This window comes from Schistocerca gregaria, unplaced genomic scaffold (genome assembly GCF_023897955.1).
Source record: "Schistocerca gregaria isolate iqSchGreg1 unplaced genomic scaffold, iqSchGreg1.2 ptg000001l___fragment_3, whole genome shotgun sequence".
Lineage (NCBI taxonomy): Eukaryota > Metazoa > Arthropoda > Insecta > Orthoptera > Acrididae > Schistocerca > Schistocerca gregaria.
In genome coordinates, this window is record NW_026061699.1 from 1,468,358 (window position 1) to 1,494,210 (window position 25,853).

Consider the following 25,853-nt stretch of genomic DNA (forward strand, 5'->3'; position numbering starts at 1 on the left):
GAGGAAAGTTCGCATGGTGACTGTTGTATTCAATCCCGATGCAATTTCTGAGTTTCATCAACACTCTGATAGTCAACAGATTACAGAAAGCCCCCAGATGTGCATCGGAATCTACTACTGGTCTTCCAGGGAACGATCAAACCTAAACTGTTAGAGACATTACTCCCATGGAGGAAAGTTCGCATGGTGACTGTTGTATTCAATCCCGATGCAATTTCTGTGTTTTATCAACATTCTCATAGTCCACAGTCTTCAGAAAGCCTCCAGATGTGCATATTAAACTACTACTGGTCTTCTGGGGAACGATCAAAGCATAGACTGTTTAGTATTACTCCCACGGAGGAAAGTGCGCATGGTGACTGTTGTATTCAATCCCGATGCAATTTCTGTGTTTCATCAACACTCTGATAGTCCACACATTACGGAAAGCCCCCAGATGTGCATCAGAAACTACTACTGGTCTTCCAGGGTACGATCAAAGCGTAGAGTGTTTGAGACATTACTCCCATGGAGGAAACTGCGCATAGTGACTGTTGTATTCATTCCCGATGCAATTTCTGTGTTTCATCAACACTCTGATAGTCCACAGATTACAGAATGCCACCAGATGTGCATCGGAAACTACTCCTGGTCTTCCAGGCAACGATCAAATCGTAGACTGTTTGAGACATTACTTATATTGGGGAATGTGCGCATGGTGACTGTTGTATTCAATCCCGATGTAATTTCTGTGTTTCATCAACACTCTAATAGTCCACAGATTACAGAATGCCTCCAGATGTGCATCGGAAACTACTACTGGTCTTACAGGGAACGATCAAAGCATAGACTGTTTGAGAATTACTCCCATGGAGGAAAGTGCGCATGGTGACTGTTGTATTCAATCCCGATGCAATTTCTGTGTTTCATCAACACTCTGATTGTCCACAGATTACGGAAAGCCTCCGTATGTGCATCGGAAACTACTACTGGTCTTCCAGGGAACGATCAAAGCGTAGACTGTTAGAGACATTACTCCCATGGAGTAAAGTGCGCATGGTGACTGTTGTATTCAATCCCGATGCAATTTCTGTGTTTCATCAACACTCTGGTAGTCCACAGAATACAGAATGCCTCCAGATGTGCAATTGAAACTACTACTGGTCTTCCAGGGAACGATCAAAGCGTAGACTGTTTGAGACATTACTCCCTCGGAGGATACTGCGCATGGAGACCGTTGTATTCAATCCCGATGCAATTTCTGTGTTTCATCAACACTCTGATAGTCCACAGGGTACAGAAAGCCTCCAGATGTGCATATTAAACTACTACTGGTCTTCTGGGGAACGATCAAAGCATAGACTGTTTGAGAATTACTCCCACGGAGGAAAGTGCGCATGGTGACTGTTGTATTCAATCCGGATGCAATTTCTGTGTTTCATCAACACTCTGATAGTCCACACATTACGGAAAGCCCCCAGATGTGCATCAGAAACTACTACTGGTCTTCCAGGGAACGATCAAAGCATAGACTGTTTGAGAATTACTCCCATGGAGGAAAGTGCGCATGGTGACTGTTGTATTCAATCCCGATGCAATTTCCATGTTTCATCAACACTCTGATAGTCCACAGAGAACAGAAAGCCTCGAGATGTGCATCTGAAACTGCTACTGGTCTTCCAGGGAACGATCAAAGCATAGACTGTTTGAGAATTACTCCCATGGAGGAAAGTTCGCATGGTGACTGTTGTATTCAATCCCGATGCAATTTCTGTGTTTCATCAACATTCTGGTAGTCCACAGATTACAGAATGCCGTGCGATGTGCATCGGAAACAGCTATTGGTCTTCCAGGGAACGATCAAAGCATAGACTGTTTGAGAATTAATCCCATGGAGGAAAGTGCGCATGGTGACTGTTGTATTCAATCCCGATGCAATTTCTGTGTTTCATCAACACTCTGATAGTCCACACATTACGGAAAGCCCCCAGATGTGCATCAGAAACTACTACTGGTCTTCCAAGGAACGATCAAAGCGTAGACTGTTTGAGACACATACTCCCATGGAGGAAACTGCGCATAGTGACTGTTGTATTCATTCCCGATGCAATTTCTGTGTTTCATCAACACTCTGATACTCCACAGATTACAGAATGCCTCCAGATGTGCATCGGAAACTGCTACTGGTCTTCCAGGAACGATCAAAGAATAAACTCTTTGAAACATTACTCCCATGGAGGAAAGTGCGCATGGTGACTGTTGTATTCAATCCCGATGCAATTTCTGTGTTTCATCAACACTCTGATAGTCCACAGATTACGGAAAGCCTCCGTATGTGCATCGGAAACTACTACTGGTCTTCCAGGGAACGATCAAAGCGTAGACTGTTAGAGACATTACTCCCATGGAGTAAAGTGCGCATGGTGACTGTTGTATTCAATCCCGATGCAATTTCTGTGTTTCATCAACACTCTGGTAGTCCACAAAAAACAGAATGCCTCCAGATGTGAATCGGAAACTATTACTGGTCTTCCAGGGAACGATCAAAGCGTAGACTGTTAGAGACATTACTCAAATGGAGGAAAGTGCGCATGGTGACTATTGTATTCAATCCCGATGCAATTTCTGTGTTTCATCAACACTCTGATAGTCCACACATTACGGAAAGCCCCCAGATGTGCATCAGAAACTACTACTGGTCTTCCAGGGAACGATCAAAGCGTAGACTGTTTGAGACACATACTCCCATGGAGGAAACTGAGCATAGTGACTGTTGTATTCATTCCCGATGAAATTTCTGTGTTTCATCAACACTCTGATACTCCGCAGATTACAGAATGCCTCCAGATGTGCATCGGAAACTGCTACTGGTCTTCCAGGAACGATCAAAGAATAAACTCTTTGAAACATTACTCCCATGGAGGAAAGTGCGCATGGTGACTGTTGTATTCAATCCCGATGCAATTTCTGTGTTTCATCAACACTCTGATAGTCCACAGATTACGGAAAGCCTCCGTATGTGCATCGGAAACTACTACTGGTCTTCCAGGGAACGATCAAAGCGTAGACTGTTAGAGACATTACTCCCATGGAGTAAAGTGCGCATGGTGACTGTTGTATTCAATCCCGATGCAATTTCTGTGTTTCATCAACACTCTGGTAGTCCACAGAATACAGAATGCCTCCAGATGTGCATCGGAAACTATTACTGGTCTTCCAGGGAACGATCAAAGCGTAGACTGTTAGAGACATTACTTAAATGGAGGAAAGTGCGCATGGTGACTATTGTATTCAATCCCGATGCAATTTCTGTGTTTCATCAACACTCTGATTGACCACAGAGTACAGAATGCCTCGAGATGTGCATCTGAAACTACTACTGGTCTTCCAGGGAACGAACAAAGCCTAAACTGTTAGAGACATTACTCCCATGGAGGAAAGTTCGCATGGTGACTGTTGTATTCAATCCCGATGCAATTTCTGTGTTTCATCAACACTCTGATAGTCAACAGATTACAGAAAGCCCCCAGATGTGCATCGGAATCTACTACTGGTCTTCCAGGGAACGATCAAAGCCTAAACTGTTAGAGACATTACTCCCATGGAGGAAAGTTCGCATGGTGACTGTTGTATTCAATCCCGATGCAATTTCTGTGTTTTATCAACATTCTCATAGTCCACAGTCTTCAGAAAGCCTCCAGATGTGCATATTAAACTACTACTGGTCTTCTGGGGAACGATCAAAGCATAGACTGTTTAGAATTACTCCCACGGAGGAAAGTGCGCATGGTGACTGTTGTATTCAATCCCGATGCAATTTCTGTGTTTCATCAACACTCTGATAGTCCACACATTACGGAAAGCCCCCAGATGTGCATCAGAAACTACTACTGGTCTTCCAGGGAACGATCAAAGCGTAGAGTGTTTGAGACATAACTCCCATGGAGGAAACTGCGCATAGTGACTGTTGTATTCATTCCCGATGCAATTTCTGTGTTTCATCAACACTCTGATAGTCCACAGATTACAGAATGCCACCAGATGTGCATCGGAAACTACTCCTGGTCTTCCAGGGAACGATCAAATCGTAGACTGTTTGAGACATTACTTATATGGGGGAATGTGCGCATGGTGACTGTTGTATTCAATCCCGATGTAATTTCTGTGTTTCATCAACACTCTAATAGTCCACAGATTACAGAATGCCTCCAGATGTGCATCGGAAACTACTACTGGTCTTACAGGGAACGATCAAAGCATAGACTGTTTGAGAAATACTCCCATGGAGGAAAGTGCGCATGGTGACTGTTGTATTCAATCCCGATGCAGTTTCTGTGTATCATCAACACTCTGATATTCCACAGATTACAGAATGCCTGCAGATGTGCATCGGAAACTATTACTGGCCTTCCAGGGAACGATCAAAGCGTAGACTTTTGAGACATTACTTTTATGGAGGAATGAGCGCATAGTGACTGTTGTATTCAATCCCGATGCAATTTCTGTGTTTCATCAACACTCCGATACTCCACAGATTACAGAATGCCTCCAGATGTGCATCGGAAACTGCTACTGGTCTTCCAGGAACGATCAAAGCGTAAACTCTTTGAAACATTACTCCCATGGAGGAAAGTGCGCATGGTGACTGTTGTATTCAATCCCGATGCAATTTCTGTGTTTCATCAACACTCTGATAGTCCACAGATTACGGAAAGCCTCCGTATGTGCATCGGAAACTACTACTGGTCTTCCAGGGAACGATCAAAGCGTAGACTGTTAGAGACATTACTCCCATGGAGTAAAGTGCGCATGGTGACTGTTGTATTCAATCCCGATGCAATTTCTGTGTTTCATCAACACTCTGGTAGTCCACAGAATACAGAATGCCTCCAGATGTGCAATTGAAACTACTACTGGTCTTCCAGGGAACGATCAAAGCGTAGACTGTTTGAGACATTACTCCCACGGAGGATACTGCGCATGGAGACCGTTGTATTCAATCCCGATGCAATTTCTGTGTTTCATCAACACTCTGATAGTCCACAGGGTACAGAAAGCCTCCAGATGTGCATATTAAACTACTACTGGTCTTCTGGGGAACGATCAAAGCATAGACTGTTTGAGAATTACTCCCACGGAGGAAAGTGCGCATGGTGACTGTTGTATTCAATCCCGATGCAATTTCTGTGTTTCATCAACACTCTGATAGTCCACACATTACGGAAAGCCCCCAGATGTGCATCAGAAACTACTACTGGTCTTCCAGGGAACGATCAAAGCATAGACTGTTTGAGAATTACTCCCATGGAGGAAAGTGCGCATGGTGACTGTTGTATTCAATCCCGATGCAATTTCCATGTTTCATCAACACTCTGATAGTCCACAGAGAACAGAAAGCCTCGAGATGTGCATCTGAAACTGCTACTGGTCTTCCAGGGAACGATCAAAGCATAGACTGTTTGAGAATTACTCCCATGGAGGAAAGTTCGCATGGTGACTGTTGTATTCAATCCCGATGCAATTTCTGTGTTTCATCAACATTCTGGTAGTCCACAGATTACAGAATGCCGTGCGATGTGCATCGGAAACAGCTACTGGTCTTCCAGGGAACGATCAAAGCATAGACTGTTTGAGAATTAATCCCATGGAGGAAAGTGCGCATGGTGACTGTTGTATTCAATCCCGATGCAATTTCTGTGTTTCATCAACACTCTGATAGTCCACACATTACGGAAAGCCCCCAGATGTGCATCAGAAACTACTACTGGTCTTCCAAGGAACGATCAAAGCGTAGACTGTTTGAGACACATACTCCCATGGAGGAAACTGCGCATAGTGACTGTTGTATTCATTCCCGATGCAATTTCTGTGTTTCATCAACACTCTGATACTCCACAGATTACAGAATGCCTCCAGATGTGCATCGGAAACTGCTACTGGTCTTCTAGGAACGATCAAAGAATAAACTCTTTGAAATATTACTCCCATGGAGGAAAGTGCGCATGGTGACTGTTGTATTCAATCCCGATGCAATTTCTGTGTTTCATCAACACTCTGATAGTCCACAGATTACGGAAAGCCTCCGTATGTGCATCGGAAACTACTACTGGTCTTCCAGGGAACGATCAAAGCGTAGACTGTTAGAGACATTACTCCCATGGAGTAAAGTGCGCATGGTGACTGTTGTATTCAATCCCGATGCAATTTCTGTGTTTCATCAACACTCTGGTAGTCCACAAAAAACAGAATGCCTCCAGATGTGAATCGGAAACTATTACTGGTCTTCCAGGGAACGATCAAAGCGTAGACTGTTAGAGAAATTACTCAAATGGAGGAAAGTGCGCATGGTGACTATTGTATTCAATCCCGATGCAATTTCTGTGTTTCATCAAAACTCTGATAGTCCACACATTACGGAAAGCCCCCAGATGTGCATCAGAATCTACTACTGGTCTTCCAGGGAACGATCAAAGCGTAGACTGTTTGAGACACATACTCCCATGGAGGAAACTGAGCATAGTGACTGTTGTATTCATTCCCGATGAAATTTCTGTGTTTCATCAACACTCTGATACTCCGCAGATTACAGAATGCCTCCAGATGTGCATCGGAAACTGCTACTGGTCTTCCTGGAACGATCAAAGAATAAACTCTTTGAAACATTACTCCCATGGAGGAAAGTGCGCATGGTGACTGTTGTATTCAATCCCGATGCAATTTCTGTGTTTCATCAACACTCTGATAGTCCACAGATTACGGAAAGCCTCCGTATGTGCATCGGAAACTACTACTGGTCTTCCAGGGAACGATCAAAGCGTAGACTGTTAGAGACATTACTCCCATGGAGTAAAGTGCGCATGGTGACTGTTGTATTCAATCCCGATGCAATTTCTGTGTTTCATCAACACTCTGGTAGTCCACAGAATACAGAATGCCTCCAGATGTGCATCGGAAACTATTACTGGTCTTCCAGGGAACGATCAAAGCGTAGACTGTTAGAGACATTACTTAAATGGAGGAAAGTGCGCATGGTGACTATTGTATTCAATCCCGATGCAATTTCTGTGTTTCATCAACACTCTGATTGACCACAGAGTACAGAATGCCTCGAGATGTGCATCTGAAACTGCTACTGGTCTTCCAGGGAACGATCAAAGCATAGACTGTTTGAGAATTACTCCCATGGAGGAAAGTGCGCATGGTGACTGTTGTACTCAATCCCGATGCAATTTCTGTGTTTCATCAACACTCTGATTGTCCACAGAGAACAGAAAGCCTCCAGATGTGCATCGGAAACTACTACTGGTCTTCCAGGGAACGATCAAAGCCTAAACTGTTAGAGACATTACTCCCATGGAGGAAAGTTCGCATGGTGACTGTTGTATTCAATCCCGATGCAATTTCTGTGTTTCATCAACACTCTGATAGTCCACACATTACGGAAAGCCCCCAGATGTGCAACAGAAACTACTACTGGTCTTCCAGGGAACGATCAAAGCGTAGACTGTTTGAGACATTACTTATATGGGGGAAGGTGCGCATGGTGACTGTTGTATTCAATCCCGATGCAATTTCTGTGTTTCATCAACACTCTGATACTCCACAGATTACAGAATGCCTCCAGATGTGCATCGGAAACTGCTACTGGTCTTCCAGGAACGATCAAAGCGTAAACCCTTTGAAACATTACTCCCATGGAGGAAAGTGCGCATGGTGACTGTTGTATTCAATCCCGATGCAATTTCTGTGTTTCATCAACACTCTGATAGTCCACAGATTACGGAAAGCCTCCGTATGTGCATCGGAAACTACTAATGGTCTTCCAGGGAACGATCAAAGCGTAGTCTGTTAGAGATATTACTCCCATGGAGTAAAGTGCGCATGGTGACTGTTGTATTCAATCCCGATGCAATTTCTGTGTTTCATCACCACTCTGGTAGTCCACAGAATACAGAATGCCTCCAGATGTGCAATTGAAACTACTACTGGTCTTCCAGGGAACGATCAAAGCGTAGACTGTTTGAGACATTACTCCCACGGAGGAAACTGCGAATGGAGACCGTTGTATTCAATCCCGATGCAATTTCTGTGTTTCATCAACACTCTGATAGTCCACAGAGTACAGAAAGCCTCCAGATGTGCATCGGTAACTACTACTGGTCTTCCAGGGAACGATCAAAGCGTAGACTGTTAGAGACATTACTCAAATGGAGGAAAGTGCGCATGGTGACTGTTGTATTCAATCCCGATGCAATTTCTGTGTTTCATCAACACTCTGATTGACCACAGAGTACACAATGCCTCGAGATGTGCATCGGAAACTGCTACTGGTCTTCCAGGGAACGATCAAAGCATAGACTGTTTGAGAATTACTCCCATGGAGGAAAGTGCGCATGGTGACTGTTGTATTCAATCCCGATGCAATTTCTGTGTTTCATCAACACTCTGATAGTCCACAGAGAACAGAAAGCCTCCAGATGTGCATCGGAAACTACTACTGGTCTTCCAGGGAACGATCAAAGCCTAAACTGTTAGAGACATTACTCCCATGGAGGAAAGTTCGCATGGTGACTGTTGTATTCAATCCCGATGCAATTTCTGTGTTTCATCAACATTCTGGTAGTCCACAGATTACAGAATGCCGTGAGATGTGCATCGGAAACTGCTACTGGTCTTCCAGGGAACGATCAAAGCATAGACTGTTTGAGAATTAATCCCATGGAGGAAAGTGCGCATGGTGTCTGTTGTATTCAATCCCGATGCAATTTCTGTGTTTCATCAACACTCTGATAGTCCACAGAGTACAGAAGCCTCCAGATGTGCATCGGAAACTACTACTGGTCTTCCAGGGAACGATCAAAGCCTAAAATGTTAGAGACATTACTCCCATGGAGGAAAGTTCGCATGGTGACTGTTGTATTCAATCCCGATGCAATTTCTGTGTTTCATCAACACTCTGATAGTCCACAGATTACAGAATTTCTCCAGATGCGTATCGGAAACTACTACTGGTCTTACAGGGAACGATCAAAGCATAGACTGTTTGAGAATTACTCCCACGGAGGAAAGTGCGCATGGTGACTGTTGTATTCAATCCCGATGCAATTTCTGTGTTTCATCAACACTCTGATAGTCCACACATTACGGAAAGCCCCCAGATGTGCATCAGAAACTACTACTGGTCTTCCAGGGAACGATCAAAGCGTAGACTGTTTGAGACATTACTCCCATGGAGGAAACTGCGCATAGTGACTGTTGTATTCATTCAAGATGCAATTTCTGTGTTTCATCAACACTCTGATAGTCCACAGATTACAGAATGCCACCAGATGTGCATCGGAAACTACTACTGGTCTTACAGGGAACGATCAAAGCATAGACTGCTTGAGAATTACTCCCATGGACGAAACTGCGCATGGAGAATGTTGTATTCCATCCCGATGCAATTTCTGTGTTTCATCAACACTCTGATAGTCCACAGATTACAGAATGCCTCCAGATGTTCAACGGAAAGTACTACTTGTTTTCCAGGGAACGATCAAAGCGTAGACTGTTTGAGACTTTACTCCCATGGAGGAATGTGCGCATGGTGACTGTTGTATTCAATCCGGATGCAATTTCTGTGTTTCATCAACACTCTGATAGTCCACAGATTACAGAAAAACCCCAGATGTGCATCGGAATCTACTAATGGTCTTCCAGGGAACGATCAAAGCGTAGACTGTTTGAGACATAACTCCCATGGAGGGAACTGCGCATGGTGACTGTTGTATTCCTTCCCGATCCAATTTCTGTGTTTCATCAACACTCTGATAGTCCACAGAGTACAGAAAGCCTCCAGATGTGCATCGGAAACTACTACTGGTCTTCCAGGGAACGATCAAAGCGGAGACTGTTAGAGACATTACTCATATGGAGTAAAGTGCGCATGGTGACTGTTGTATTCAATCCCGATGCAATTTCTGTGTTTCATCAACACTCTGGTAGTCCACAGAATACAGAATGCCTCCAGATGTGCAATTGGAACTACTACTGGTCTTCCAGGGAACGATCAAAGCGTAGACTGTTTGAGACATTACTCCCATGGAGGAAACTGCGCATGGAGACCGTGGTATTCAATCCCGATGCAATTTCTGTGTTTCATCAACACTCTGATAGTCCACAGAGTACAGAAAGCCTCCAGATGTGCATCGGAAACTACTACTGGTCTTCCAGGGAACGATCAAAGCGTAGACTGTTAGAGACATTACTCAAATGGAGGAAAGTGCGCATGGTGACTATTGTATTCAATCCCGATGCAATTTCTGTGTTTCATCAACACTCTGATTGACCACAGAGTACAGAATGCTTCGAGATGTGCATCGGAAACTGCTACTGGTCTTCCAGGGAACGATCAAAGCATAGACTGTTTGAAAATTACTCCCATGGAGGAAAGTGCGCATGGTGACTGTTGTATTCAATCCCGATGCAATTTCTGTGTTTCATCAACACTCTGATAGTCCACAGAGAACAGAAAGCCTCCAGATGTGCATCGGAAACTACTACTGGTCTTCCAGGGAACGATCAAAGCCTAAACTGTTAGAGACATTACTCCCATGGAGGAAAGTTCGCATGGTGACTGTTGTATTCAATCCCGATGCAATTTCTGTGTTTCATCAACATTCTGGTAGTCCACAGATTACAGAATGCCGTGAGATGTGCATCGGAAACTGCTACTGGTCTTCCAGGGAACGATTAATTCATAGACTGTTTGAGAATTAATCCCATGGAGGAAAGTCCGCATGGTGACTGTTGTATTCAATCCCGATGCAATTTCTGTGTTTCATCAACACTCTGATAATCCACAGAGAACAGAAAGCCTCCAGATGTGCATCGGAAACTACTACTGGTCTTCCAGGGAACGATCAAAGCCTAAACTGTTAGAGACATTACTCCCATGGAGGAAAGTTCGCATGGTGGCTGTTGTATTCAGTCCCGATGCAGTTTCTGTGTTTCATCAACATTCTCATAGTCCACTGTCTTCAGAAAGCCTCCAGATGTGCATATTAAACTACTACTGGTCTTCTGGGGAACGATCAAAGCGTAGACTGTTAGGGACATTACTCCCATGGAGGAAAGTGCGCACGGTAACTGTTGTATTCAATCCCGAGGCAATTTCTGTGTTTCATCAACACTCTGATACTCCACAGATTACAGAAAGCCCCCAGATGTGCATCGGAATCTACTACTGGTCTTCCAGGGAACGATCAAAGCGTAGACTGTTTGAGACATTACTCCCCAGGAGGAAACTGCGCATGGTGACTGTTGTATTCATTCCCCATGCAATTTCTGTGTTTCATCAACACTCTGATAGTCCACAGATTACAGAATTTCTCCAGATGCGTATCGGAAACTACTACTGGTCTTACAGGGAACGATCAAAGCATAGACTGTTTGAGAATTACTCCGACGGAGGAAAGTGCGCATGGTGACTGTTGTATTCAATCCCGATGCAATTTCTGTGTTTCATCAACACTCTGATAGTCCACACATTACGGAAAGCCCCCAGATGTGCATCAGAAACTACTACTGGTCTTCCAGGGAACGATCAAAGCGTAGACTGTTTGAGACATTACTCCCATGGAGGAAACTGCGCATAGTGACTGTTGTATTCATTCCCGATGCAATTTCCGTGTTTCATCAACATTCTGGTAGTCCACAGATTACAGAATGCCGTGAGATGTGCATCGGAAACTGCTACTGGTCTTCCAGGGAACGATCAATTCATAGACTGTTTGAGAATTAATCCCATGGAGGAAAGTCCGCATGGTGACTGTTGTATTCAATCCCGATGCAATTTCTGTGTTTCATCAACACTCTGATAGTCCACAGATTACAGAATGCCTCCAGATGTTCAACGGAAAGTACTACTTGTTTTCCAGGGAACGATCAAAGCGTAGACTGTTTGAGACTTTACTCCCATGGAGGAATGTGCGCATGGTGACTGTTGTATTCAATCGCGAGGCAATTTCTGTGTTTCATCAACACTCTGATAGTCCACAGATTACAGAAAAACCCCAGATGTGCATCGGAATCTACCAATGGTCTTCCAGGGAACGATCAAAGCGAAGACTGTTTGAGACATAACTCCCATGGAGGGAACTGCGCATGGTGACTGTTGTATTCCTTCCCGATCCAATTTCTGTGTTTCATCAACACTCTGATAGTCCACAGAGTACAGAAAGCCTCCAGATGTGCATCGGAATCTACTACTGGTCTTCCAGGGAACGATCAAAGCGTAGACTGTTTGAGACATTTTTCCCATGGAGTAAAGTGCGCATGGTGACTGTTGTATTCAATCCCGATGCAATTTCTGTGTTTCATCAACACTCTGGTAGTCCACAGAATACAGAATGCCTCCAGATGTGCAACGGAAAGTACTACTTGTTTTCCAGGGAACGATCAAAGCGTAGACTGTTTGAGACTTTACTCCCATGGAGGAATGTGCGCATGGTGACTGTTGTATTCAATCCGGATGCAATTTCTGTGTTTCATCAACACTCTGATAGTCCACAGATTACAGAAAAACCCCAGATGTGCATCGGAATCTACTAATGGTCTTCCAGGGAACGATCAAAGCGTAGACTGTTTGAGACGTAACTCCCATGGAGGGAACTGCGCATGGTGACTGTTGTATTCCTTCCCGATCCAATTTCTGTGTTTCATCAACACTCTGATAGTCCACAGAGTACAGAAAGCCTCCAGATGTGCATCGGAAACTACTACTGGTCTTCCAGGGAACGATCAAAGCGGAGACTGTTAGAGACATTACTCATATGGAGTAAAGTGTGCATGGTGACTGTTGTATTCAATCCTGATGCAATTTCTGTGTTTCATCAACACTCTGATAGTGCACAGAGAACAGAAAGCCTCCAGTTGTGCATCGGAAACTACTACTGGTCTTCCAGGGAACGATCAAAGCCTAAACTGTTAGAGACATTACTCCCATGGAGGAAAGTTCGCATGGTGACTGTTGTATTCAATCCAGATGCAATTTCTGTGTTTCATCAACATTCTCATAGTCCACAGTCTTCAGAAAGCCTCCAGATGTGCATATTAAACTACTACTGGTCTTCTGGGGAACGATCAAAGCGTAGACTGTTAGAGACATTACTCCCATGGAGGAAAGTGCGCATGGTAACTGTTGTATTCAATCCCCAGGCAATTTCTGTGTTTCATCAACACTCTGATAGTCCACAGATTATAGAAAGCCCCCAGATGTGCATCGGAATCTACTACTGGTCTTCCAGGGAACGATCAAAGCGTAGACTGTTTGAGACATTACTCCCATGGAGGAAACTGCGCCTTGTGACTGTTGTATTAATTCCCGATGCAATATCTGTGTTTCATCAACACTCTGATAGTCCACAGATTACAGAATGCCACCAGATGTGCATCGGAAACTACTACTGGTCTTACAGGGAACGATCAAAGCATAGACTGCTTGAGAATTACTCCCATGGACGAAACTGCGCATGGAGACTGTTGTATTCAATCCCGATGCAATTTCTGTGTTTCATCAACACTCTGATAGTCCACAGATTACAGAATGCCTCCAGATGTTCAACGGAAAGTACTACTTGTTTTCCAGGGAACGATCAAAGCGTAGACTGTTTGAGACTTTACTCCCATGGAGGAATGTGCGCATGGTGACTGTTGTATTCAATCGCGAGGCAATTTCTGTGTTTCATCAACACTGTGATAGTCCACAGATTACAGAAAAACCCCAGATGTGCATCGGAATCTACTAATGGTCTTCCAGGGAACGATCAAAGCGTAGACTCTTTGAGACATTACTCCAATGGAGGGAACTGCGCATGGTGACTGTTGTATTCCTTCCCGATGCAATTTCTGTGTTTCATCAACACTCTGATTGACCACAGAGTACAGAATGCCTCGAGATGTGCATCGGAAACTGCTACTGGTCTTCCATGGAACGATCAAAGCACAGACTTTTTGAGAATTACTCACATGGAGGAAAGTGCGCATGGTGACTGTTGTATTCAATCCCGATGCAATTTCTGTGTTTCATCAACACTCTGATAGTCCACAGAGAACAGAAAGCCTCCAGATGTGCATCGGAAACTACTACTGGTCTTCCAGGGAACGATCAAAGCCCAAACTGTTAGAGACATTACTCCCATTGAGGAAAGTACGCATGGTGACTATTGTATTCAATCCCAATGCAATTTCTGTGTTTCATCAACATTCTGATAGTCCACAGATTACAGATTGCCTCCAGATGTTCATCGGAAAGTACTACTGGTCTTCCAGGGAACGATCAAATCGTAGACTGTTTGAGATATTACTTATATGGGGGAATGTGCGCTTAGTGACTGTTGTATTCAATCCCGATGCAATTTCTGTGTTTCATAAACACTGTGATAGTCCACAGATTGCGGAAAGCCTCCGTATGTGCATCGGAAACTACTACTGGTCTTCCAGGGAACGATCAAAGCGTAGACTGTTAGAGACATTACTCCCATGGAGTAAAGTGCGCATGGTGACTGTTGTATTCAATCCCGATGCAATTTCTGTGTTTCATCAACACTCTGGTAGTCCACAGAATACAAAATGCCTCCAGATGTGCAATTGAACTAGTACTGGTCTTCCAGGGAACGATCAAAGCGTAGACTGTTTGAGACATTACTCCCATGGAGGAAAGTGCGCATGTTGACTGTTGTATTCAATCCCGAGGCAATTGCTGTGTTTCATCAACACTGTGATAGTCCACAGATTACAGAAAGCCCGCAGATGTGCATCGGAAACTGCTACTGGTCTTCCAGGGAACGATCAAAGAATAGACTGTTTGAGAATTACTCCCATGGAGGAAAGTGCGCATGGTGACTGTTGTATTCAATCCCGATGCAATTTCTGTGTTTCATCAACACTCTGATAGTCCACAGAGAACAGAAAGCCTCCAGATATGCATCGGAAACTACTACAGGTCTTCCAGGGAACGATCAAAGCGTAAACTATTAGAGACATTACTCCCATTGAGGAAAGTGCGCATGGTGACTGTTGTATTCAATCCCGATGCAATTTCTGTGTTTCATCAACATTCTGATAGTCCACAGATACAGAATGCCACCAGATGTTCATCGTAAACTACTACTGGTCTTACAGGGAACGATCAAAGCGTAGACTGTTTGAGACATTACTCCCATGGAGGAAACTGCGCATGGTGACTGTTGTATTCCTTCCCGATCCAATTTCTGTGTTTCATCAACACTCTAATAGTCCACAGATTACAGAATGCCTCCAGATGTTCATCGTAAACTACTACTGGTCTTCCAGGGAGCGAACAAATCGTAGACTGTTTGAGACATTACTTTTATGGGGGAATGTGCGCATGGTGACTGTTGTATTCAATCCCGATGCAATTTCTGTGTTTCATCAAAACTCTAATAGTCCACAGATTACAGAATGCCTCCAGATGTGCATCGGAAACTACTACTGGTCTTACAGGGAACGATCTAAGCATAGACTGTTTGAGAATTACTCCAATGGAGGAAAGTGCGCATGGTGACTGTTGTATTCAATCCCAATGCAATTTCTGTGTATCATCAACACTCTGATATTCCACAGATTACAGAATGATTCCAGATGTGCATCGGAAACTATTACTGGTCTTCCAGGGAATGATCAAAGCGTAGACTTTTGAGACATTACTTTTATGGAGGAATGTGCGCATGGTGACTGTTGTATTCAATCCCGATGGAATTTTTGTGTGTTTCATCAACACTCTGATACTCCAAAGATTACAGAATGCCTCCAGATGTGCATCGGAAACTGCTACTGGTCTTCCAGGAACGATCAAAGCGTAAACTCTTTGAAACATTACTCCCATGGAGGAGTGTGCGCATGGTGACTGTTGTATTCAGTCCCGATGCAATTTCTGTGTTTCATCAACATTCTCATAGTCCACTGTCTTCAGAAAGCCTCCAGATGTGCATATTAAACTACTACTGGTCTTCTGGGGAACGATCAAAGCGTAGACTGTTAGGGACATTACTCCCATGGAGGAAAGTGCGCACGGTAACTGTTGTATTCAATCCCGAGGCAATTTCTGTGTTTCATCAACACTCTGATACTCCACAGATTACAGAAAGCCCCCAGATGTGCATCGGAATCTACTACTGGTCTTCCAGGGAACGATCAAAGCGTAGACTGTTTGAGACATTACTCCCCAGGAGGAAACTGCGCATGGTGACTTGTATTCATTCCCCATGCAATTTCTGTGTTTCATCAACACTCTGATAGTCCACAGATTACAGAATTTCTCCAGATGCGTATCGGAAACTACTACTGGTCTTACAGGGAACGATCAAAGCATAGACTGTTTGAGAATTACTCCGACGGAGGAAAGTGCGCATGGTGACTGTTGTATTCAATCCCGATGCAATTTCTGTGTTTCATCAACACTCTGATAGTCCACACATTACGGAAAGCCCCCAGATGTGCATCAGAAACTACTACTGGTCTTCCAGGGAACGATCAAAGCGTAGACTGTTTGAGACATTACTCCCATGGAGGAAACTGCGCATAGTGACTGTTGTATTCATTCCCGATGCAATTTCCGTGTTTCATCAACATTCTGGTAGTCCACAGATTACAGAATGCCGTGAGATGTGCATCGGAAACTGCTACTGGTCTTCCAGGGAACGATCAATTCATAGACTGTTTGAGAATTAATCCCATGGAGGAAAGTCCGCATGGTGACTGTTGTATTCAATCCCGATGCAATTTCTGTGTTTCATCAACACTCTGATAGTCCACAGATTACAGAATGCCTCCAGATGTTCAACGGAAAGTACTACTTGTTTTCCAGGGAACGATCAAAGCGTAGACTGTTTGAGACTTTACTCCCATGGAGGAATGTGCGCATGGTGACTGTTGTATTCAATCGCGAGGCAATTTCTGTGTTTCATCAACACTCTGATAGTCCACAGATTACAGAAAAACCCCAGATGTGCATCGGAATCTACCAATGGTCTTCCAGGGAACGATCAAAGCGAAGACTGTTTGAGACATAACTCCCATGGAAGGAACTGCGCATGGTGACTGTTGTATTCCTTCCCGATCCAATTTCTGTGTTTCATCAACACTCTGATAGTCCACAGAGTACAGAAAGCCTCCAGATGTGCATCGGAATCTACTACTGGTCTTCCAGGGAACGATCAAAGCGTAGACTGTTTGAGACATTACTCCCATGGAGTAAAGTGCGCATGGTGACTGTTGTATTCAATCCCGATGCAATTTCTGTGTTTCATCAACACTCTGGTAGTCCACAGAATACAGAATGCCTCCAGATGTGCAACGGAAAGTAGTACTTGTTTTCCAGGGAACGATCAAAGCGTAGACTGTTTGAGACTTTACTCCCATGGAGGAATGTGCGCATGGTGACTGTTGTATTCAATCCGGATGCAATTTCTGTGTTTCATCAACACTCTGATAGTCCACAGATTACAGAAAAACCCCAGATGTGCATCGGAATCTACTAATGGTCTTCCAGGGAACGATCAAAGCGTAGACTGTTTGAGACGTAACTCCCATGGAGGGAACTGCGCATGGTGACTGTTGTATTCCTTCCGATCCAATTTCTGTGTTTCATCAACACTCTGATAGTCCACAGAGTACAGAAAGCCTCCAGATGTGCATCGGAAACTACTACTGGTCTTCCAGGGAACGATCAAAGCGGAGACTGTTAGAGACATTACTCATATGGAGTAAAGTGTGCATGGTGACTGTTGTATTCAATCCCGATGCAATTTCTGTGTTTCATCAACACTCTGATAGTGCACAGAGAACAGAAAGCCTCCAGTTGTGCATCGGAAACTACTACTGGTCTTCCAGGGAACGATCAAAGCCTAAACTGTTAGAGACATTACTCCCATGGAGGAAAGTTCGCATGATGACTGTTGTATTCAATCCAGATGCAATTGCTGTGTTTCATCAACATTCTGGTAGTCCACAGATTACAGAATGCCTGGAGATGTGCATCGGAAACTCCTACTGGTCTTCCAGGGAACGATCAAAGCATAGACTGTTTGAGAATTAATCCCATGGAGGAAAGTACGCATGGTGACTGTTGTATTCAACCCCGATGCAATTTCTGTGTTTCATCAACATTCTCATAGTCCACAGTCTTCAGAAAGCCTCCAGATGTGCATATTAAACTACTACTGGTCTTCTGGGGAACGATCAAAGCGTAGACTGTTAGAGACATTACTCCCATGGAGGAAAGTGCGCATGGTAACTGTTGTATTCAATCCCCAGGCAATTTCTGTGTTTCATCAACACTCTGATAGTCCACAGATTATAGAAAGCCCCCAGATGTGCATCGGAATCTACTACTGGTCTTCCAGGGAACGATCAAAGCGTAGACTGTTTGAGACATTACTCCCATGGAGGAAACTGCGCATTGTGACTGTTGTATTAATTCCCGATGCAATTTCTGTGTTTCATCAACACTCTGATAGTCCACAGATTACAGAATGCCACCAGATGTGCATCGGAAACTACTACTGGTCTTACAGGGTACGATCAAAGCATAGACTGCTTGAGAATTACTCCCATGGACGAAACTGCGCATGGAGACTGTTGTATTCAATCCCGATGCAATTTCTGTGTTTCATCAACACTCTGATAGTCCACAGATTACAGAATGCCTCCAGATGTTCAACGGAAAGTACTACTTGTTTTCCAGGGAACGATCAAAGCGTAGACTGTTTGAGACTTTACTCCCATGGAGGAATGTGCGCATGGTGACTGTTGTATTCAATCGCGAGGCAATTTCTGTGTTTCATCAACACTGTGATAGTCCACAGATTACAGAAAAACCCCAGATGTGCATCGGAATCTACTAATGGTCTTCCAGGGAACGATCAAAGCGTAGACTCTTTGAGACATTACTCCAATGGAGGGAACTGCGCATGGTGACTGTTGTATTCCTTCCCGATCCAATTTCTGTGTTTCATCAACACTCTGATAGTCCACAGAGTACAGAAAGCCTCCAGATGTGCATCGGAAACTACTACTGGTCTTCCAGGGAACGATCAAAGCGTAGACTGTTAGAGACATTACTCAAATGGAGGAAAGTGCGCATGGTGACTATTGTATTCAATCCCGATGCAATTTCTGTGTTTCATCAACACTCTGATTGACCACAGAGTACAGAATGCCTCGAGATGTGCATCGGAAACTGCTACTGGTCTTCCATGGAACGATCAAAGCACAGACTTTTTGAGAATTACTCACATGGAGGAAAGTGCGCATGGTGACTGTTGTATTCAATCCCGATGCAATTTCTGTGTTTCATCAACACTCTGATAGTCCACAGAGAACAGAAAGCCTCCAGATGTGCATCGGAAACTACTACTGGTCTTCCAGGGAACGATCAAAGCCCAAACTGTTAGAGACATTACTCCCATTGAGGAAAGTACGCATGGTGACTATTGTATTCAATCCCAATGCAATTTCTGTGTTTCATCAACATTCTGATAGTCCACAGATTACAGATTGCCTCCAGATGTTCATCGGAAAGTACTACTGGTCTTCCAGGGAACGATCAAATCGTAGACTGTTTGAGATATTACTTATATGGGGGAATGTGCGCTTAGTGACTGTTGTATTCAATCCCGATGCAATTTCTGTGTTTCATAAACACTGTGATAGTCCACAGATTGCGGAAAGCCTCCGTATGTGCATCGGAAACTACTACTGGTCTTCCAGGGAACGATCAAAGCGTAGACTGTTAGAGACATTACTCCCATGGAGTAAAGTGCGCATGGTGACTGTTGTATTCAATCCCGATGCAATTTCTGTGTTTCATCAACACTCTGCTAGTCCACAGAATACAAAATGCCTCCAGATGTGCAATTGAACTAGTACTGGTCTTCCAGGGAACGATCAAAGCGTAGACTGTTTGAGACATTACTCCCATGGAGGAAAGTGCGCATGTTGACTGTTGTATTCAATCCCGAGGCAATTGCTGTGTTTCATCAACACTGTGATAGTCCACAGATTACAGAAAGCCCGCAGATGTGCATCGGAAACTGCTACTGGTCTTCCAGGGAACGATCAAAGCATAGACTGTTTGAGAATTACTCCCATGGAGGAAAGTGCGCATGGTGACTGTTGTATTCAATCCCGATGCAATTTCTGTGTTTCATCAACACTCTGATAGTCCACAGAGAACAGAAAGCCTCCAGATGTGCATCGGAAACTACTACTGGTCTTCCAGGGAACGATCAAAGCCCAAACTGTTAGAGACATTACTCCCATTGAGGAAAGTACGCATGGTGACTATTGTATTCAATCCCAATGCAATTTCTGTGTTTCATCAACATTCTGATAGTCCACAGATTACAGATTGCCTCCAGATGTTCATCGGAAAGTACTACTGGTCTTCCAGGGAACGATCAAATCGTAGACTGTTTGAGATATTACTTATATGGGGGAATGTGCGCTTAGTGACTGTTGTATTCAATCCCGATGCAATTTCTGTGTTTCATAAACACTGTGATAGTCCACAGATTGCGGAAAGCCTCCGTATGTGCATCGGAAACTACTACTGGTCTTCCAGGGAACGATCAAAGCGTAGACTGTTAGAGACATTACTCCCATGGAGTAAAGTGCGCATGGTGACTGTTGTATTCAATCCCGATGCAATTTCTGTGTTTCATCAACACTCTGCTAGTCCACAGAATACAAAATGCCTCCAGATGTGCAATTGAACTAGTACTGGTCTTCCAGGGAACGATCAAAGCGTAGACTGTTTGAGACATTACTCCCATGGAGGAAAGTGCGCATGTTGACTGTTGTATTCAATCCCGAGGCAATTGCTGTGTTTCATCAAAACTCTGATAGTCCACAGATTACAGAATGCCTCCAGATGTGCATCGGAAACTACTACTGGTCTTACAGGGAACGATCTAAGCATAGACTGTTTGAGAATTACTCCAATGGAGGAAAGTGCGCATGGTGACTGTTGTATTCAATCCCAATGCAATTTCTGTGTATCATCAACACTCTGATATTCCACAGATTACAGAATGATTCCAGATGTGCATCGGAAACTATTACTGGTCTTCCAGGGAATGATCAAAGCGTAGACTTTTGAGACATTACTTTTATGGAGGAATGTGCGCATGGTGACTGTTGTATTCAATCCCGATGGAATTTTTGTGTGTTTCATCAGCACTATGATACTCCAAAGATTACAGAATGCCTCCAGATGTGCATCGGAAACTGCTACTGGTCTTCCAGGAACGATCAAAGCGTAAACTCTTTGAAACATTACTCCCATGGAGGAGTGTGCGCATGGTGACTGTTGTATTCAATCCCGATGCAATTTCTGTGTTTCATCAACACTCTGATAGTCCACAGATTACGGAAAGCCTCCGTATGTGCATCGAAAACTACTACTGGCCTTCCAGGGAACGATCAAAGCGTAGACTGTTAGAGACATTACTCCCATGGAGTAAAGTGCGCATGGTGACTGTTGTATTCAATCCCGATGCAATATCTGTGTTTCATCAACACTCTGGTAGTCCACAGAATACAGAATGCATCCAGATGTGCAATTGAAACTACTACTGGTCTTCCAGGGAACGATCAAAGCGTAGACTGTTTGATACATTACTCCCATGGAGGAAATTGCGCATGGAGACCGTTGTATTCAATCCCGATGCAATTTCTGTGTTTCATCAACACTCTGATAGTCCACAGAGTACAGAAAGCCTCCAGATCTGCATCGGAAACTACTACTGGTCTTCCAGGGTACGATCAAATTGTAGACTGTTAGAGACATTACTCAAATGGAGGAAAGTGCGCATGGTGACTATTGTATTCAATCCCGATGCAATTTCTGTGATTCATCAACACCCTGATTGACCACAGAGTACAGAATGCCTCGAGATGTGCATCGGAAACTACTACTGGTCTTCCAGGGAACGATCAAAGCATAGACTAATTGAGAATTACTCCCATGCAGGAAAGTGCGCATGGTGACTGTTGTATTCAATCCCGATGCAATTTCTGTGTTTCATCAACACTCTGATAGTCCACAGAGAACAGAAAGCCTCCAGATGTGCATCGGAAACTACTACTGGTCTTCCAGGGAACGATCAAAGCCTAAACTGTTAGAGACATTACTCCCATGGATCAAAGTGCGCATGGTGACTGTTGTTTTCAATCCCGATGCAATTTCTGTGTTTCATCAACATTCTGATAGTCCACAGATTACAGAATGCCTCCAGATGTTCATCGTAAACTACTACTGGTCTTCCAGGGAACGATCAAAGCGTAGACTGTTTGAGACATTACTCCCATGGAGGAAACTGCGCATGGAGACTCTTGTATTCAACCCCGATTCAATTTCTATCTTTCATCAACACTGTGATAGTCCACAGTGTTCAGAAAGACTCCAAATGTGCATCGGAAACTACTACTGGTCTTCCAGGAAACGATCAAAGCGTAGACTGTTAGAGACATTACTCCCATGGAGGAAAGTGCGAATGGTGACTGTTGTATTCAATCCCGAGGCAATTTCTGTGTTTCATCAACACTCTGATAGTCCACAGATTACAGAAAAACCCCAGATATGCATCGGAATCTACTACTGGTCTTCCAGGGAACGATCAAAGCGTAGACTGTTTGAGACATTACTCCCATTGAGATAAGTGCGCATGGTGACTGTTGTATTCAATCCCGATGCAATTTCTGTGTTTCATCAACACTCTGGTAGTCCACAGAATACAGAATGCCTCCAGATGTGCAATTGAAACTACTACTGGTCTTCCAGGGAACGATCAAAGCGTAGACTGTTTGAGACATTACTCCCATGGAGGAAACTGCGCATGGAGGCCATTGTATTCAATCCCGATGCAATTTCTGTGTTTCATCAACACTCTGATCGTCCACAGAGTACAGAAAGCCTCCAGATGTGCATCGGAAACTACTACTGTTCTTCCAGGGAACGATCAGAGCGTAGACTGTTAGAGACATTACTCAAATGGAGGAAAGTGCGCATGGTGACAATTGTATTCAATCCCGATGCAATTTCTGTGTTTCATGAACACTCTGATAGTCCACAGAGTACAGAATGCCTCGAGATGTCCATCGGAAACTACTACTGGTCTTCCAGGGAACGATCAAAGCATAGACTGTTTGAGAATTACTCCCATGGAGGAAAGTGCTCATCTTGACTGTTGTATTCAATCCCGATGCAATTTCTGTGTTTCATCAACACTCTGATAGTCCACAGATTACATAATGCCTCCAGATGTTCATCGTAAACTACTACTGCTCTTCCAGGGAACGATTAGGATGTAGACTGTTTGAGACGTTACTCCCATGGAGGAAACTGCGCATGGAGACTCTTGTATTCAACCCCGATGCAATTTCTGTCTTTCATCAACACTCAGATAGTCCACAGTGTACAGAAAGCCTCCAGATGTGCATAGGAAACTACTACTGGACTGCTGGGGAACGATCAAAGCGTAGACTGTTAGAGACGTTACCCCCATGGATGAAAGTGCGCATGGTGACTGTTGTATTCAATCCCGAGGCAATTTCTGTGTTTCATCAACACTCTGATAGTCCACAGATTACAGAAAGCCCCCAGATATGCATCGGAATCTACTACTGGTCTTCCAGGGAACGATCAAAGCGTAGACTGTTTGAGACATTACTCCCATGGAGGAAACTGCGCATGGTGACTGTTGTATTCGATCCCGACACAATTTCTGTGTTTCATCATCACTCTGATATTCCACAGATTACGGAAAGCTCCCAGATGTGCATCGGAAACAACTACTGGTCTTCCAGGGAACGATCAAAGCGTAGACTGTTTGAGACATAACTCCCATGGAGGAAACTGCGCATAGTGACTGTTGTATTCATCCCCGATGCAATTTCTGTGTTTCATCAACACTCTGATAGTCCACAGATTACAGAATGCCACCAGATGTGCATCGGAAACTACTACTGGTCTTACAGGGAACGATCAAAGCATAGACTGTTTGAGAATTACTCCTATGGAGGAAAGTGCGCATGGTGACTGTTGTATTCAATCCCGATGCAATTTCTGTGTATCATCAACACTCTGATATTACACAGATTACAGAATGCCTCCAGATGTGCATCGGAAACTATTACTGGTCTTCCAGGGAATGATCAAAGCGTAGACTTTTGAGACATTACTATTATGGAGGAATGTGCGCAAGGTGACTGTTGTATTCAATCCCGATGCAATTTCTGTGTTTCATCAACACTCTGATACTCCACAGATTACAGAATGCCTCCAGATGTGCATCGGAAACTGCTACTGGTCTTCAAGGGAACGATCAAATCGTAAACTCTTTGAAACATTACTCCCATGGAGAAAATTGCGCATGGTGACTGTTGTATTCAATCCCGATGCAATTTCTGTGGTTCATCAACACTCTGATAGTCCACAGATTACGGAAAGCCTCCGTATGTGCATCGGAAACTACTACTGGTCTTCCAGGGAACGATCAAATCGTAGACTGTTTGAGACATTACTTTTATGGGGGAATGTGCGCAAGGTGACTGTTGTATTCAATCCCGATGCAATTTCTGTGTTTCATCAACACTCTAATAGTCCACAGATTACAGAATGCCTCCAGATGTGCATCGGAAACTACTACTGGTCTTACAGGGAACGATCAAAGCATAGACTGTTTGAGAATTACTCCCATGGAGGAAAGTGCGCATGGTGACTGTTGTATTGAATCCCGATGCAATTTCTGTGTATCATCAACACTCTGATATTCCACAGATTACAGAATGCCTCCAGATGTGCATCGGAAACTACTACTGGTCTTCCAGGGAACGATCAAAGCGTAGACTTTTTAGACATTACATTTATGGAGGAATGTGCGCATGGTGACTGTTGTATTCAATCCCGATGCAATTTCTGTGTTTCATCAACACTCTGATACTCCACAGATTACAGAATGCCTCGAGATGTGCATCGAAAACTGCTACTGGTCTTCCAGGGAACGATCAAATCGTAAACTCTTTGAAACATTACTCCCATGGAGGAAAGTGCGCATGGTGACTGTTGTATTCAATCCCGATGCAATTTCTGTGTTTCATCAACACTCTGATAGTCCACAGATTACGGAAAGCCTCCGTGTGTGCATCGGAAACTACTACTGGTCTTCCAGGGAACGATCAAATCGTAGACTGTTAGAGTCATTACTTCCATGGAGTAAAGTGCGCATGGTGACTGTTGTATTCAATCCCGATGCAATTTCTGTGATTCATCAACACTCTGGTTGTCCACAGATTACAGAATGCCTCCAGATGTGCAATTGAAACTACTACTGGTCTTCCAGGGAACGATCAAAGCGTAGACTGTTTGAGACAGTACTCCCATGGAGGAAACTGCGCATGGAGACTGTTGTATTCAATCCCGCTGCAATTTCTGTGTTTCATCAACACTCTGATAGCACACAGAGTACAGAAAGCCTCCAGATGTGCATATTAAACTACTACGGGTCTTCTGGGGAACGATCAAAGCATAGACTGTTTGAGAATTACTCCCACGGAGGAAGGTGCGCATGGTGACTGTTGTATTCAATCCCGATTCAATTTCTGTGTTTCATCAACACTCTGATAGTCCACAGATTACGGAAAGCCCCCAGATGTGCATCGGAAACTACTTCTGGTCTTCCAGGGAACGATCAAAGCGTAGACTGTTTGAGACATTACTCCCATGGAGGAAACTGCGCATAGTGTCTGTTGTATTCATTCCCGATGCAATTTCTGTGTTTCATCAACACATTCTGATTGCCCACAGATTA